The sequence below is a fragment of the Cetorhinus maximus genome, chromosome 16 (assembly GCF_964194155.1).
Source record: "Cetorhinus maximus chromosome 16, sCetMax3.hap1.1, whole genome shotgun sequence".
NCBI classification, from domain to species: domain Eukaryota; kingdom Metazoa; phylum Chordata; class Chondrichthyes; order Lamniformes; family Cetorhinidae; genus Cetorhinus; species Cetorhinus maximus.
Window position 1 is genome coordinate 59,663,448 of NC_135894.1, and position 15,045 is coordinate 59,678,492.

At 47.9% G+C, this 15,045-nt stretch overlaps 1 protein-coding gene across 1 annotated transcript in view; it reads right to left on the bottom strand.

Annotated features, from left to right (window-relative positions):
• Window positions 1–15,045, bottom strand: part of LOC144691872 (transmembrane protein 47-like) — a 76,022-nt gene that overhangs the window by 55,607 nt on the left and 5,370 nt on the right. The window lies entirely within an intron of this gene.

The following is a 15,045-nucleotide window of genomic DNA, read 5'->3' on the forward strand; positions in this document are numbered from 1 at the left end:
TTTGCGACTTTGTGCATTTTGCCGGAGACCAGGACAGCCAGGATGCAAGAGCGACTGGATTTGCCCAGATCTCAGGTTTCCCACAGGTGCAGGATGTGACCGACTGCACTCACATGGCGCTTAGATCCCCATTGCAACATACGGTGAACAACATCAACTGCACAATGTGCAGCTGGTGTGCAACTACCATAAAAACATCCTGCAGGTGTGCACAGGGTTTCCAGGGAGTGTGCACGGCTCCTATATCCTAAGTCGGTCCAGGGTCCACAGAAGCTGCAGAGATGCGTCCTCGGTGACAAGGGCTATCTGCAGAGGCCGAGGCTGATGATACCCGTGTGGCGGCCTCAGACTGCAGCAGAGGGAAGGCATAATGAGGCTCATTGTGCAGTTCGCAATTTGGTGGAGCAAACCATCAGGATGCTGAAGATGAGGTTCCGGTGCCTGTATTACTCTGGTGGGGCCCTGCAGTACAGTCCAAAGAGGGTGTCACACATCGTTGTTGTCTGCTGCGCCCTTTACAACCTGGTGCTGCAATGGGGAAAGGAGCTGGCTGAGGAGGAGATGGAGGAGCTGGAGGTCTCCTCCAATGAGGAGGACACAGACGGGGATGAGGATGAGGAGGTCATCGAAGGCGACAATGATGGAGATGAGGCCCTCACACTGGCTAGATCAGGCAGGCATGCTCGGAATGCCCTCTTAGCTGCTAGATTTGTGGAGGATAATGACAACATGCAGTGAGGTGACTCCATAGATCCTCACATTCCATCTGTGAATGTTTGACTCCAGTTTGGCTTATGGCAGCATGATTACCCTCTGTGATAATGCTTCTGTCATGGAGACACAGTGGAGGCCCTAATAGTTGCTTGATTGCAAGAGAATGATGACGGTATGTAGTGAGGACATTCCATAGATCTTAACATAGCCTCTGAGAATGTCAGACTCCTGTCTGGATGAGGGCAGCTCACTTGCGCTCTGTGATCAGGGTCATATCATAGAGACACTGCCACGAAACTTTAGAAGCATCTGATCCTTTGTCCGCCTTCAGCACCTGAGCACTTCAGGTGCACAGTGTCACTTGTCACAGACGCTGGAGATGGACGCCAGCCCCACCTCAAAGGTGCTGAGAGCACAGAGAGTATGACGGAACTCAGTGGCACCTGCCCACTACATTCTGGCAGCAATGATAAGCACTGTCGAGGTGCAGGCATCAGTAATGTTTCCAGGGAGTGTGAGGCTGGACCATCACTTTGGTCTGAAGGCTGCACAGTGCACAGGGAAGAGGCTCGAGACTGAGACACCTGCATTTTACCTTGTGCAGAAAGGATTCACATCTGAGTGACAAGAACATTGCTCATCAGAACAAGTAGCCATAGGCAGGGAGACACTCTTAGGAGTTTATTGACAATAGTGAATCATATGTACAAGTGATCAACACCCGTGCCCAGGCTGTGCAACCACATCTTCTGAACTTTCCTAGCCCTGCTGCTACGTCTTGGTGCACCCCGGTCACCCACTGCAGAGGCGGAGGCAGCCTGCTGACTGCTACGCCCTGTCTGTGATTATTTTGGCAGGCGTCCTCTGGAGGGCCAAGACTTGGAGGGCCCCAGCCCTGCCATGTGGCAGTGGCGCTCTCTTTGGCCTGTGGAGCTGGAGGTGCTGAGGTCGCAGGAAGAGGGGATTCGGATAGGTCGGGCACTCCTGGAGTCACCTGGATGAATGGCGCCGTGTTTTGCACTTGCCGACCCTCCTCTCTATAGGTGTTTGAGGGCCCCTGGCTGACTCCCTGAGGAGATGGGGTAGCTGGAGTGAGATCGAGCTGCCCAGCACCCCTCTCACATACACACTGTTGGAGGCCAAATATGACATCAGCGACCTGGTTGAGCCTGGGCAGCAGTGCAGGACCAATGTCCTGGACCAAGGTCTCCATGGCGGCCACCATCCTACCAGTGTTGAACTCGTTGCATTGGCATGCTTGCGCTATCACTTCAGAGTGAAGGTGGATGGACTCCTACATCGTGCCTTCCATTCTGATGAGTGCAGAGGACATCCTTCCCTGATGTTCCTGAGTTTGCCTTTGCAGCTACAGCAACTGTGACATGACTGAGTCCAGAGGCTCATCATCTGACTCAGACTCAGCAAATATCTGGCCTCCAGCAGTCCTCCGAGTGCCGAGCACCAGGGAGGTCCCTGCCGCCGCGAGCTCTGGATCAGACAGTGCGATGTGCTCATCAGATTGTGATCCCAAGACTACTCTAAAGCTAGGTCCCACCGGGGTGTGTGTCTCTGCACTAGTGGAGGGTGTGGGTGAGCGCTGTGATGGGTCTTCAGGGAGGATGGCTCCAGATTCCTCTTCAGAGGCTTCCTTGGGGCTTGATTGGAGGCCCTGGGACATGGACTCCGTCGGCTGTTTCCCAGATGTGCCTGTGGAAGCAAGAAGAGATAATTAGTGCATGGTAGTGGCCTGTGAAAGAGGACACATCACTCACGGCATGGTTGTCTGATGGATGTTGCACTGCTGGATCCTCACTTGGTAGAGCAGCACCGACCTCACTGTCAGCACAAGTACGGTCCAGATTGTTGCCAGCCAGCTAGATGGCTCTGTTTTCAATGTCCGTGAAGACATTGATTTCAGACATTCCTCTGCCGGTTTGCAACCTTATCCTGTTGTTGTGTTCCAGCTTGTCCTGCATGAATAGAGATGGAGAGAGTGTAAGCAGGATGCCTGCCAGTCTACATGATAAGTATGCCTGGCATGTGTGGGTGATGAATGGTCCTATGGGTGGGTTGAGGACAATGACGATGATTGTGAGAGAGTGAATGGTGATGTCCCTTGAACTGGCGGTGAGTGAGAGCCCTGTGGATGTGTGATGGGTTTGTGAGCTGAGAGTGATAAGAAGAGTGACTTACCCCGGTAGAACGGAAGAGATCATTCGCCCTCTTGCGGCACTGGGTGGCTGTCCTCTTTTGAAGGGCGTTGGCGCTGTCCACCGCTGCCACTGCCTCCCAAGCCTGTTTGGTCATGCTGCTTCCCATCCTGCGGCCAGAGCGGGGGTAGAGGACATCCCGGCGGGCCTCCATGGTATCCAAAAGGCATTCCAGTAATGTTGCTGAACCTGTCTTTTTGCCTTTTGTAGACATCTTCCCTGGGCTGGAAGCACTGAGATGTGCACTTGCAGTTGGACTTTAGATATGGTGCCGGGCGTAATGAAGCGGGGAGGTGATGGTGAGCGGGCAGACGAATGAGAGCCTGCTTGCCAACAAAACAGCGTGTTTCCCAGGAATGCCTAAATAATGTGGTGGGATTTGGACGATAAGGCATGAAAACTCGTCATCACGGCCAGCTGGTTAAACGGTGTTTTACCAGCCTGCTACACTCAGTGCAAATCTGGGACGATTCCACCCACTGTCTTTGGTCAGTCAAGAGGTGAAAGAAAGGGGAGCCATCCCTATCATTTCTCCCTGTCCATAACAATCTGCTGCTTTTTGAAGATTGGAAATAAGCTCACCAAGCAAAATTTGGCAGGGTTATGCTGCTACTGTCCTAGCACATGCAAGCACAATCCAATTGTTTTGTCCCGACTGTCGAATCAACCCTAATGAATCAATATTGATAGGTCTTATGTCTTTCCTTTATTGTGTCTGTAAAAATGGAAATAAATTAGGCCTGTATACACATACACACGGGCTGTGCACATAAAACAAGGGCCACATCTTCCATTGGCAGTTGCATAGGAATGTAGCAATTATTTGAATACAAGTTGTTGCTTAAAGCAGGCAGATAAGAAAAAAATGATGATAAAGGCTGCACTGATTACAGGTTTGAAAATTACAGTGAAGTCAAATAAAATTTTAGGTTGTCACTTCTCAGGCTAATAATGTCATTAAACAATTTGTTGACAATTAATTAGATGCATAAATAAAGCAATGGTAGCCAGCTCTCATTGTATTTAATTGGGTCAAAACAGAAACTGAAGTGTTGAAAAAGATGTCTAGCAGAACATTAAGATATCTCCTGCTAGCAATGCTGGTGTTCCGAGTCAATTGTTCTTTCAGGAGAAATGGTAGTTTTCATGTTATTAGGGTTATTTTTTCATTTTTTTCAACAATTGTTCCCCCCTAATTTTACCATCCTCTCCTGAAGGCACTAACTCTTGCTTGGAAATACTGCACAGAAGTGAGCAGCCATCCAGTAACTCACCCTTGTGAGCATGCTTAATGTTTAGACAGTAAGGGCCAAAGTTTAAATCTGTATGGATAGGTCAGAAGTTGAGTTGGAAATCAGGCTTATGGAACTTTAACTGCCAGGTCTTGTTAGCATACAGCCAGTTTCAATTCCTGCCTACAACAGGTTGGAAGTCAGCAAGAATCGGCAGAAACTCACGTGATCCACAGGGTCCTGCTCTGTCTGACACCACAAAGGAAAGAAAAACACTCACCTTTATTGGCCGCTTCTGGAGCTTATTCTCCTCTGTCCCAAACATGCCAGCAGGAAAGCAGAAGTGGTATGATGTCATTGGATTCCAACATGCATATCTGTGAAGAAGGACCCAATGGTTTTGAGTATGTGTCCCTGTCTATTGCGGGTTAAAAGTCATGGACTGTGAGATCCTGGCAAATGATTTCAATATCGGTAGGCAACTCAGGCAATTTAACCGCCTCCCACCAGGCAAGTAGGGTTAATACTGGCTCTAGCATGTTGGAAGATTATTTGACCATGGACTCAATTCTGTTCTCACCCAACACCGGTACACATTTGCTATTTTCCCATCTGAAGTCTTCATTCAACCTTATAGCTCTTTCATTGAACATCATGCATACCTATTCCTCAGCTGGAATCAAGATGCAATATTCCCATCTTCCAAAAACTTCAGGCAGAATCGTCCAATCCCATTGACGACAGGCATCACGGCAAGTGTGAGCAAACAATATGGGAAGAAGGCCAAAAATTGGTTTCACACCATCGTGAAACCAGTTTGCGATCATCCGCTTCACCTGTCAATGGTGTTTCCTGCCACCACATGTCAGCTACCTAATTTCAATAATTTAGCATCTCATTTTAAGCCCCACTCATTGGAATCATCCCCCCAATACTGGATCATCCGGGCACACGCCAGTGTGTTGCAAAACTACATAAGCGACGTGCACCTGGTGAGCTGCACTTCACTTGGGACTTCGAGGTTTGTTTGCCTGCCTTCTTCAGCAGCACTTGCAGTCATTGGTTCCAGGCTTTGCAGGGGGAGCTCATGGGCAGGTCTCTACTTACCAGAACAGCTGTAAGGCCTGGGTGGCTTTTCAATGATCGCTTGGGGAAGGGGGAGAAGTGGCCTCAGGCAAGGGAAGAGGCTGCAAGGCTAGGGCTGTACTGGGGAAGGGGGTATCCCAGGGTGTGTGTGAGGGGCGGGGGGCACATGTTGATCTGTGCAAGCGGCCTCAAGATGGTGAGGGCTGAGGAGGCAGCCTCCAGAGGAGATGAGGCCAGATGGAGATGTGATGGTGTATGTGAGAGAGAGTGAGTGGTGATGTCCCTTGAGCTGGCAGTGAGTGAGATGCGAGTAAATGTGTGATGGCCTTGTGAGCGTGTAAGTTTAGAGTGATGAGATTGTTGCCTTGCCCTAGCAGCACAGATGAGATCATTCATCCTCTTTCTGCACTGGATGGCCAACTTCTTCTGTGTAGCGTTGGCACAGACCACCACTGTCACTGATTCCCAAGCCGGAGTGACAAGATTGCTGGACCTCCTGCAGCCACAGCGGGGTTGGAGGACATCAATGAGGGCCTCCAAAGGGCATTCCAGTTACAGGCCACTAAACTCTTCCTGGCTGTCAAAGCTATGTCTTCACTGGAGCAGTCCTCGGCTGCAAGCATTGACAACTGTGTGCACGGCTGCAGATTAGATGTGGCATCCGGAGTGAGGATACGGTGAGGTAACAGCATGACGGGTGATTCAGAGGCTGCCCGCCTGCAAGGTGGTGTGTTTCCTGTGGCTGCATAATTAATTAGGCGGGAAGCAGACAATTTAGCGCCAAAACCTGCCACTGCAGCCGGCAGGTAAAACGTCGTTTTTCACACCTGCTACTGCACTTAGTGCAAATCTGCAGTGATTCCACCCTTCATGTTGAACATGTAGTAGTTGTGACTCCTGCACTTTGGGAAATGTACCAAAATGGTAATAGTGTACATGCATGTCTCGGTGTTCAATAGGAAAGGTTCTGGCTGTGATCAACACATATTATGAATTTATATATGGGCAGTCAATACCTGATATGTAGTGCTAGCTCAAAATGAACAATAGGCCTAACAACTGATGGTGCTAGACTTGCCATCCACTAGTCATAACTTTGTTACATTTCATTATTTTGCTTTGGTAGTCTTGCTGCAGACCTGGAACACGATAATCCAATGGCAGAAAAGTGTGTCAAGGTCAGCAGAATGTCCTGGGGTGCATCAATACCCATGACATGCCTCCTTTGACTTCATACCACCTGAACTATGAACTACTGTATCTGAAATGCTTTTAAAATACCTTTATTGATAAAAAAAATCGCCAATTTTTTTTCTCATAAATTATTGATCATTTCAGAAATGTGGAAAGGAAATCTTACAAGATGAAACAGCATTGTAGACTTTACAAAAAATATTCTTCCAAGCACCAGTTAAGATCTGTTACGCCCATTGCAAATGGGCGGAGAAAAGAAAAATACCAAATTCAGGACAAGTATCACTGAATTGTACTGAAATGGTTTTGTGTTAAAACCGGGCCTTAATTTCCTGGAGGAAATTAGCACACACAGCTCCACTTACTAAACCTAGATGAATGGGACAATTCAGGCCTCAGAAAGAAATTGGCACTGCCAATTCCAAGGTCTCTTTGTGCCAGTTGCACTTTTGCTATTGCAGCACGTAAGACTGTGGAATTAATGACAAAAGCCGGAATTTTCCACGGCTGGCGTGTTTGGCGGCATGAGCAGATAATATCGTGAAATGGCCATACTTGTACTTCCCACCGATATAAATCCAGGACGCGATTGTCCCCTCCATCCGTCGGAGGTGGACCGCGTTTTCCGCTGTCTAATGCCAGGAACTTAATTTTAATGCATTTGCTCTCATTATTGTACCCACATGCCGGAATCATCCCCCCACTTCAAATTTAATGCCCACGTTGGTGTGACTTCAGAATGACGTGATTTATGTCTGCCTTTAAAAGGCGTGCACCTGGCGAGCTGAATTTTGAGGGGAACCTGGAGGTGAGTGCACACTGCCTTGTGCAGTGCTCACAAGCATCGCGCTTCGGACATCAAGGGAGAGGCACCATGCATTCAGGGGGTACACAGGCAAGTCACTTTCTCCCGGCTACCTTTTGGTGCAGTGCTAGGGCAAGGGCTCAAGTGCAGGTAGGGTCAGAGGAGGAGGCAAGGCAGCACAGGCTGATAGAAGTACACAGCATATGTCAGGTGTGGGGAAGTGAGGAGACAGTGAGGGAAGCGGCCATGCACTTGGAAAAGCTTGTCAAAAGTGAACATTCTTCTGCAGCTATAGCTCCATTGACATGCTTGGAGTTGGGCCCCTGAAGCTCTTCTGCCCACTCAAGCAACACAAAAGCATGAAAGTGCCACCAGATGTTCCAGAACTTTTAACCCCTCGTACGCAGACTGCAAATTAATGTGCTTTTTAGGGGGCTGTAGAACAATTGGAGGATAGGGCAAGTTGTAGAATCCCCTTGTGAAAGGTGGGCATGGACCAGTCACTGATGGAAGCACTCAGAGCCCCTTGTATGTAGGAGCTGGTGGACACCGGTGCGATCCATGGTGACCACATCTGTAGCAAGCGTTGGCTGCTCGAGGAACTTGGGCTCAGAGTTAATGAGCTGGAGTCTGAGCTGTGGACTCTGTGGCACATCAAGAAGGGGGTGAGTTGCCTGGACACTGTGTTTCAGGAGGCAGTCACATCCCTTAGATTAATTTTATCAAATTTGGTCTGTGGCCATGGACAGGAGGGTGTGACTGAGAGTGAGGCAGGCATGGGGATCCTGAATTTAGCTTTGGAGGAGCCTCAGCCAGTGCCCTTGTCCAAAAGGTATTAGGTTCTTGCTCCTGGTGTGGACGAGGGCACAGACTGCAGGGAGGTTGAGCGAACTGACCACAGCACTGTGGTACAGAGCGCCATTCAAGTCAGGGGAGAAATGTGAAATGTAGTAGTAACAGGGGATAGCATAGTTAGGGGAATAGATACTGTTCTCTGCAGCTAAAACAGAGAGTCCCGAAGGCTGTGTTGCTTAACTGGTGCCAAGGTTAAGGACATCTCTTTTGGACTGGAGAGGAACTTGGAGTGGGAGGGGAAGGATCCAACTGTTATGGCCCACATAGGTAGGACTTGGAAAGAGGTTTTGCTGAGGGACTACAAGCAGCTCGGGGCTAAATTAAAAAGCAAAACCACAAAGGTAATAATCTCTGGATTACTACCTAAGCCACGTACAAATTGGCATGGGGTAAATAAAATTAGAGAGGTAAACGCGCGGCTCAAAGATTGGTGTGGGAGAAATGGGTTCCGATTCATGGGGCATTGGCACCAGTGCTGGGGAAGGAGAGAGCTGTTCCATTGGGACGGGCTTCATTTGAACCATGCTGGGACCAGGGCCCTGGCCAATCATATAACTAGGGTTGTAGTTGGGGCTTTAAACTAATTAATGAGGGAGAGGATACAATTGAAGGGAAGTTTAGAAAATCAAAAAGAAAGGAGAGAGTAGAGGTGCAGGGTAGTGAAGAGGCAAACAATAATCGAGGTGTGACAGGAAGGGGAGTGCAGCAGAAATTAGAACCAGAATGAGTAATAATGGTAAAAAGTCAAAGCTTAAGGCTCATTATCTGAATGCACGCAGCATTTGTAACAGGATAGATGAGTTGACGGCACAAATAGAAATAAATGAATATGACTCGATAGCTATTAGAGATACATGGTTGCAGGGTGACCAAGACTGGGAACTCAATATTCAAGGGTATTCAACGTTCCGGAAAAAGGGGCAAAAAGGAAAAGGAGGTTAGGCAGCTTTGTTAATAAAGGAAGGTATCAGTGCGGTGGTGAATAGTGATGTAGGTGCCATAGATCATGATGTGGAGTCAGTTTGGTTAGAAATAAGGAATGGCAAGGGGAGGAAGCCATGGGTAGGAGTCGTCTATAGGCCCTCGAAGAGTTGTCTCATTGTAGGACAAAGTATAAATCGGGAAATAATGGAGGCATGTAAGAAGTGCGCTACAATTGTCATGGGTGATTTCAAACTGCATATTGACTGGACAAATCAGATTGGCAGGGGTAACATGGAAGACAAATTTGTAGAGTGCATCATGGATTGTTTCTTAGAGCAATACGTTGTAGAACCTATCCAGGAACTGGCTATTTTAGATCTAGTAATGTGTAATGAAGTAGGATTAATAAGAGATCTCATAATTAAGGATCCCCTAGGGGGTAGCAATCACAACATGGTAGAATTTCAAATTCAGTTTGAGGGCGAGCAACTCGGATCTCAAACCAGTTGTCCTCAACTTAAATAAGGGCAATTACAGCGGTATGAAGAAAGAGTTGTCTAAAGCAGGCTGGGAAAATAGACTAAGGGGAAAGTCAATGGATGAGCAGTGGCAGAAATTTAAGCAGATATTTCATAACGCTCAGCAAAAATTTAACCCAGTCAAAAAGGAGGACTCAATGAGAGGAATGAACCACCTATGGTTAACAAAGGTGGTCAAGGGGAGTATCCACGCAAAATCTAAGGCATACAAAGCAGCAGAAACTAGTGGTAGGCCAGAGGAGAGGGAATTTTTTAAGAACCAGCAGCAGATGACTAAAAAGCTAATAAAGAGGAAGAAAATTGATTATGAAAGTAAATTAGCAAGAAATATAAAAACAAACAGCAAGAGCTTCTACGGGTTATATAAATAGAAAGAGAGTAGCTAAAGTGAGCGTGGGACCCTTGAAGGATACGACTGGAGAATTGATGATGGGGGACAGGGAAATGGCAGATAATAAACCAGTATTTTGCATCCATCTTCACGGTGCAGGACACCATAAATATTCCAAAGATATCAGATAAGCAAGGAGCTAATGGGAGAAAAGATCTTGTAACAGTCTCTATCGCAAGGGACAAAGTATTTGAGAAACTAATGGGGCTAAAGGCAGACAAGTCACCAGGACCTGATGGCCTGCATCCAAGAGTTTTAAAGGAAGTGGCTGCAGAGAAAGTGGAGGCATTGGTTGAAATATTCAGAACTCACTGGATTCCAGGAGGTTCCCAGTGGATTAAAAAATGGTAAATGTGATGCCCCTGTTCAAGAAGGAGGGAGACAAAAAGCAGGAAACTATAGGCCAGTCAGCCTAACATCTGTCATTGGGAAAATGCCTAAGAGTCTATTATTAAGGAAGAAATAGCAGGACATTTAGAAAAGCTTAACGCAATCAATCCGAGTCAACATGGCTTTGGGAAAGGGAAATCATGTTTGACAAATTTGCTAGAGTTCCTTGGGGATATAACAAGCAGTGTTGATAAAGGTGAACCGGTCGATATACTGTATTTGGATTTCCAGAAGGCACTCGATAAGGTGCCACATAAAAGGTTATTGCACAAGATAAGAGCTCACGGTATTGGGGGTAATGTATTAACATGGATTGAGGATTGTTTAATACACAAAAGACAGAGAGTCGGGATTAATGGGTCTTTTTCATGTTGGAACAATGTAACTATTGGAGTGCCACAAGGATCAGTCCTAGGGCCTCAATTATTTACTGTCTATATTATTGATTTGGAGGAGGGGGCAGAGTGTGATGTATCCAAATTTGCTGATGATACAAAAATAGGTGGGAGGGCATATTGTGATGAAGACATAAGGAATCTGCAAGGTGATATAAACAGGTTGCATGAGTGAGAAAAAAACTTAGCAGATGGAGTTTAATGTAGGAAAGTGTGAGGTCATGCACTTTGGTAGGAAAAATCAAAAGGCAGACTATTATTTAAATGGAGAGAGATTCCAAAAAAGTGCAGCACCGAGGGATCTGGATGTTCTTGTGCATGAAACACAAAAAGTTAGCATGCAGGTGCAGCAAGTGATTAAGAAGGCAAATAGAATTTTGGCCTGTATTGCTAGGGGGTTGGAGTTTAAAAATAGGGTAGTCTTGCTACAACTGTACAGGGTGTTGGTGAGGCCACACCTGGAGTACTGTGTACAGTTTTGGTCACCGTGTTTAAGAAAGGGTATATTGGCATTGGAGGCATTTCAAAAGAGATTCACTAGACTGATTCCTGGGATGAAGGGGTTGACTTATCAAGAACGGCTAAACATGTTAAGCCTTCATACATTAGAGTTTAGAAGAATGAGGTGTGGTTTTATTGAAACGTACAAGATTCTGAGGGGCTTGTCAGGATAGATGTTGAGAAGTTTCCATTAGTGGGGGAAGCTCAAACTAGGGGACATAATTGCAGAATAAGGGGACACTCATTGAAAACTGAGATGCGAAGGAATTTCTTCTCTCAGAGGGTAGTGAATGTCTGGAATTCTCTACCTCAGACAGTTGTAGAGGCTAGATCACTGAAAGTGTTTAAAGAGGAGGTAGATAGATTTTTGAAATCTTGGGGAGTTGAGGGCTATGAGGAGCTGGAACAAAAGAGGAGTTGAGGTCTGGGGCAGATCAGCCATGATCTTATTGAATGGCGGGGCAGGCTTGAGGGACCGAATGGCCTACTCGTGCTCTTGTTTCTTATGTTCTTATGTTCTTGCAAAGTATTTATTCAAGTTTGGACCAGTGACCCTCATGGTTCAAGTCAACAGTGCAACCTTGCAGTGCGGGTTAGGAGAATGCCTGTGCCTGGGCTGAGAGCACAGCATGCAGTCGAGTGGTCGAAGCTGCCGCCAATCAGTCAGGTGGAGTGGGGGGAGGTAGGTGGGGTTTTGGACAGCCATAAAGCGCATTACACACTTGCTATCCAAGTGGTGGCCAGCACTCTCCGTCATGTGTGAAGGGGCCATGAGATGTAGCCAGAGCCGAAGACTTAACCAAAAGAGGTCCTTAGGAGACATATACTAACCCTTATGCCTTTCTTTTTGATACTGCAGGAGGAGATTAGGATCATGGAGTCTCGTGATCTAGCTGTGTGCCTCATGACTTCCAGGGAGCAGAGAAGAAGAAGATTGTGATGGAGGTGCCTGGCTCGGCAAAGGGAGGAGCACAACCCTCAAAATGAAGGGTCGGCAGGGCGCCCTCTAGACGCAGATGAGCCGTCGCTCATTGGCACCTTGCTAGACCCAGGGTCTATAGACGGCGCTTGTCATCCTGCAGATGAGCGAGAGCAAGTGTTGCTAAAGACTATGACTATCTAGGGAACTGGTCACCCATGTGTGCTACCTGCTGCAGGATTTGATGCCAAGTGAACTTGGAGGTCATCCACTGCCAGTGGCAGTGAAAGTGACCGCGGCACTCAATTTTTACGCCAGTGGCTCCGTCCAGGATTCCACAGGCGACCTGTGCAGGATCTTGCAAGCCTCCAAGCACAAGTGCATCCAGATGTCACGGACACCATCTTTGCAAAGACACAGAACTTAGTACATTTCAACCAGGATTAGGCTAGCCAGGAAGCAAGAGCACTGGGATTTGCGCCGATCTCTGGTTTTCCACAGGTGCAGGGTGCGATTGACTGCACTCACATGGTGTTTAGATCTCTATGGCAACAAGCACTCCAGTATGTGAACCGCAAGGGCTTCTACTCGCTGAATGTTCAGCTGGTCAGCAACCCCAACAAATGCATAATGAAGGTCTGTGTACGATATCCTGGGAGTGTCCATGACTTGTATATTCTCAGCAGGTCTCAAGTCCCTGACATCTTCCAGGGTCCAAAGAAGCTGCAGGGCTGGCTCCTCTGGGACAAGGGCTACTTACAGAGGACATGGCCGATGACACTCTTGCAGTGGCCTCAGACTGCAGCAGAGAGATGGTACAGCAAGGCTTATGCTGCAACCCGGACTTTGTCATCTTGAAAACGAGATTCCAGTGCATTGACAAGTCTGGTGGAACCCTGCAATGCAGCCTCCAGAAGATGTAATGCATCATCGTCGCTTGCTAGCACTGTAATGGGGGGAAGGACCTGACTGAGGAGGAGATGGAAGAGCTGCACGTCTCTCTGATGAGAAGGACATCGAAAGAGATAAGGGTGATGAGGTACTAGAAGGCAAGGGTGCCAGCGATGAATCCATCGCACTGGCCAGATGAGGTAGGTGTGCTCGTGAGGTCCTAATAGCCGCAAGATTCGCGCAGTATGATGACGACATGCGTTGAGGACACTCTTGGTATCCTCACATTGCATCTGTGAACATCTGACACCTGTCTGGCTGATAGCAGCACACATACCATCTGTGAGCAGGTTCATGTCATGGAGACGTAGCAGGGGTCCTAATACTCACAAGATTCCAGGATGATGATGACAACATGCAGAGAGGAGACACCACATCCAACCTTCACATTGAATCTTTGAAGGTCTGATGCCTGTCTGGCTGAAGGCAACGCGCTTGTGCTCTGTGAACAGAGTCATATCATGGAGATGCAGCAGCGATACTTTAACAGCATCTGGTCCTTAGGCAGTGTTCAGCACCTGACCCCTTCAGGAGCAGAGCGTCACTGGTCACAGATGCTGAAGAGATGGGAGCCAGCCCCACCTCAAAGGTGCTGAGAGCACACAGGGAGACTGATGAAACTCTGTGATGCCTGCCCACAACATTCTGGCAACAATGACAAGCACCATTGAGGTGCAGACATCAGTAATGTGTTGAGTGACTGTGAAGCCGGACAATCACTTTGCTCTGAATGCTGCACAAAGCATGGGGGAGAGGCCCTGGACTGAGACACTTGCCTTTCTCTTGTGCAGGAACCGAGGTTTCACATCTGAATGACATAATCACTGCTCATCATAACAAGGAGCCATAGACAAGGAGGCATTCTTGAGCGTTTATTTACAATTGTGCACATTATGTACAAGTGATTAACACCCGTGCCCATGCAGTGCAACTTTAGAGGTGTCAGCTGTGGCTCAGTTCATAGCACCCTCGCCTTTGAATCAGAGGGTTGTGGGTTCATGTCCCACTCCCGGAAACCAAGAACTGTGAATGTACTCGAAAGAGTTACAGTCTGTGACTGTTGATAACTCTAAAGAGTTACATCTTCTTAAATTTCATTTAATTGGTTGACTCCTAAAAGAGTTACATCTTCTTAATCTCCTGGGACTGGCCAAGTTGGCCATTAACAGGTCCAGGCAGTGGGCGATCGAGGGAGTCATCCCGCCCGACTGTTTGGCCCTCTTCCGCGGCTACATTCGCAGTTGGGTGTCCCTGGAGAGGGAGCACGCGGTGTCTGCTGGCACCCTCGAGGCCTTCCGTGCCCGGTGGGCACCTCGGGGACTGGGGTGTTTTATTGACCCCTTTAATCACATTTTGGTTTGATGTTTGTAAGTTTCCTTTAAACTTTGTCCTTGGTTTTACAGCTGACCTGACTTAGGGGCTGTGTTTGTTTTATCCTTTACTTTGTTCATTTAGTTTAATTGGTTGACTCCCAAAAGAGTGACATCTTCTTAACCTTCCTAACCCTGCCACTATGTCTTAGTACTCCCCCAACATCCACAGTGGAGGTGGAGGCAGCCTGCTGACTGCTTTCTGTGATGATCTCGATGGGCATCCTTTGGAAGGCCAAGACCTGGAGGGCCCCGGCCTGCTTTTGGGGTCCTGCTGTGTGGCAGTGTCACCCTCCTCGGCCTGCAGAGCTGGAGATACTGGGGTCACAGGAAGAGGGGATTCAGATGGGCCAGACACTCCATGAATCATCTGGATGGATGGCCCCAGGATATGCACCTGATGATCCTCCTTCCTTTGGGCACCCAAGGGGCCCTGGCTGACTCCCTGAGGAGAAGGGGCATCTGGAATGAATTTGAGATGTCCCACCCGCCTTTCGCGTTGACACTGATGGATGCCTGCAAGTGTCTCAGTGATGGATTCCAGCTCTTGCAGCAGTGCAGTACCAATG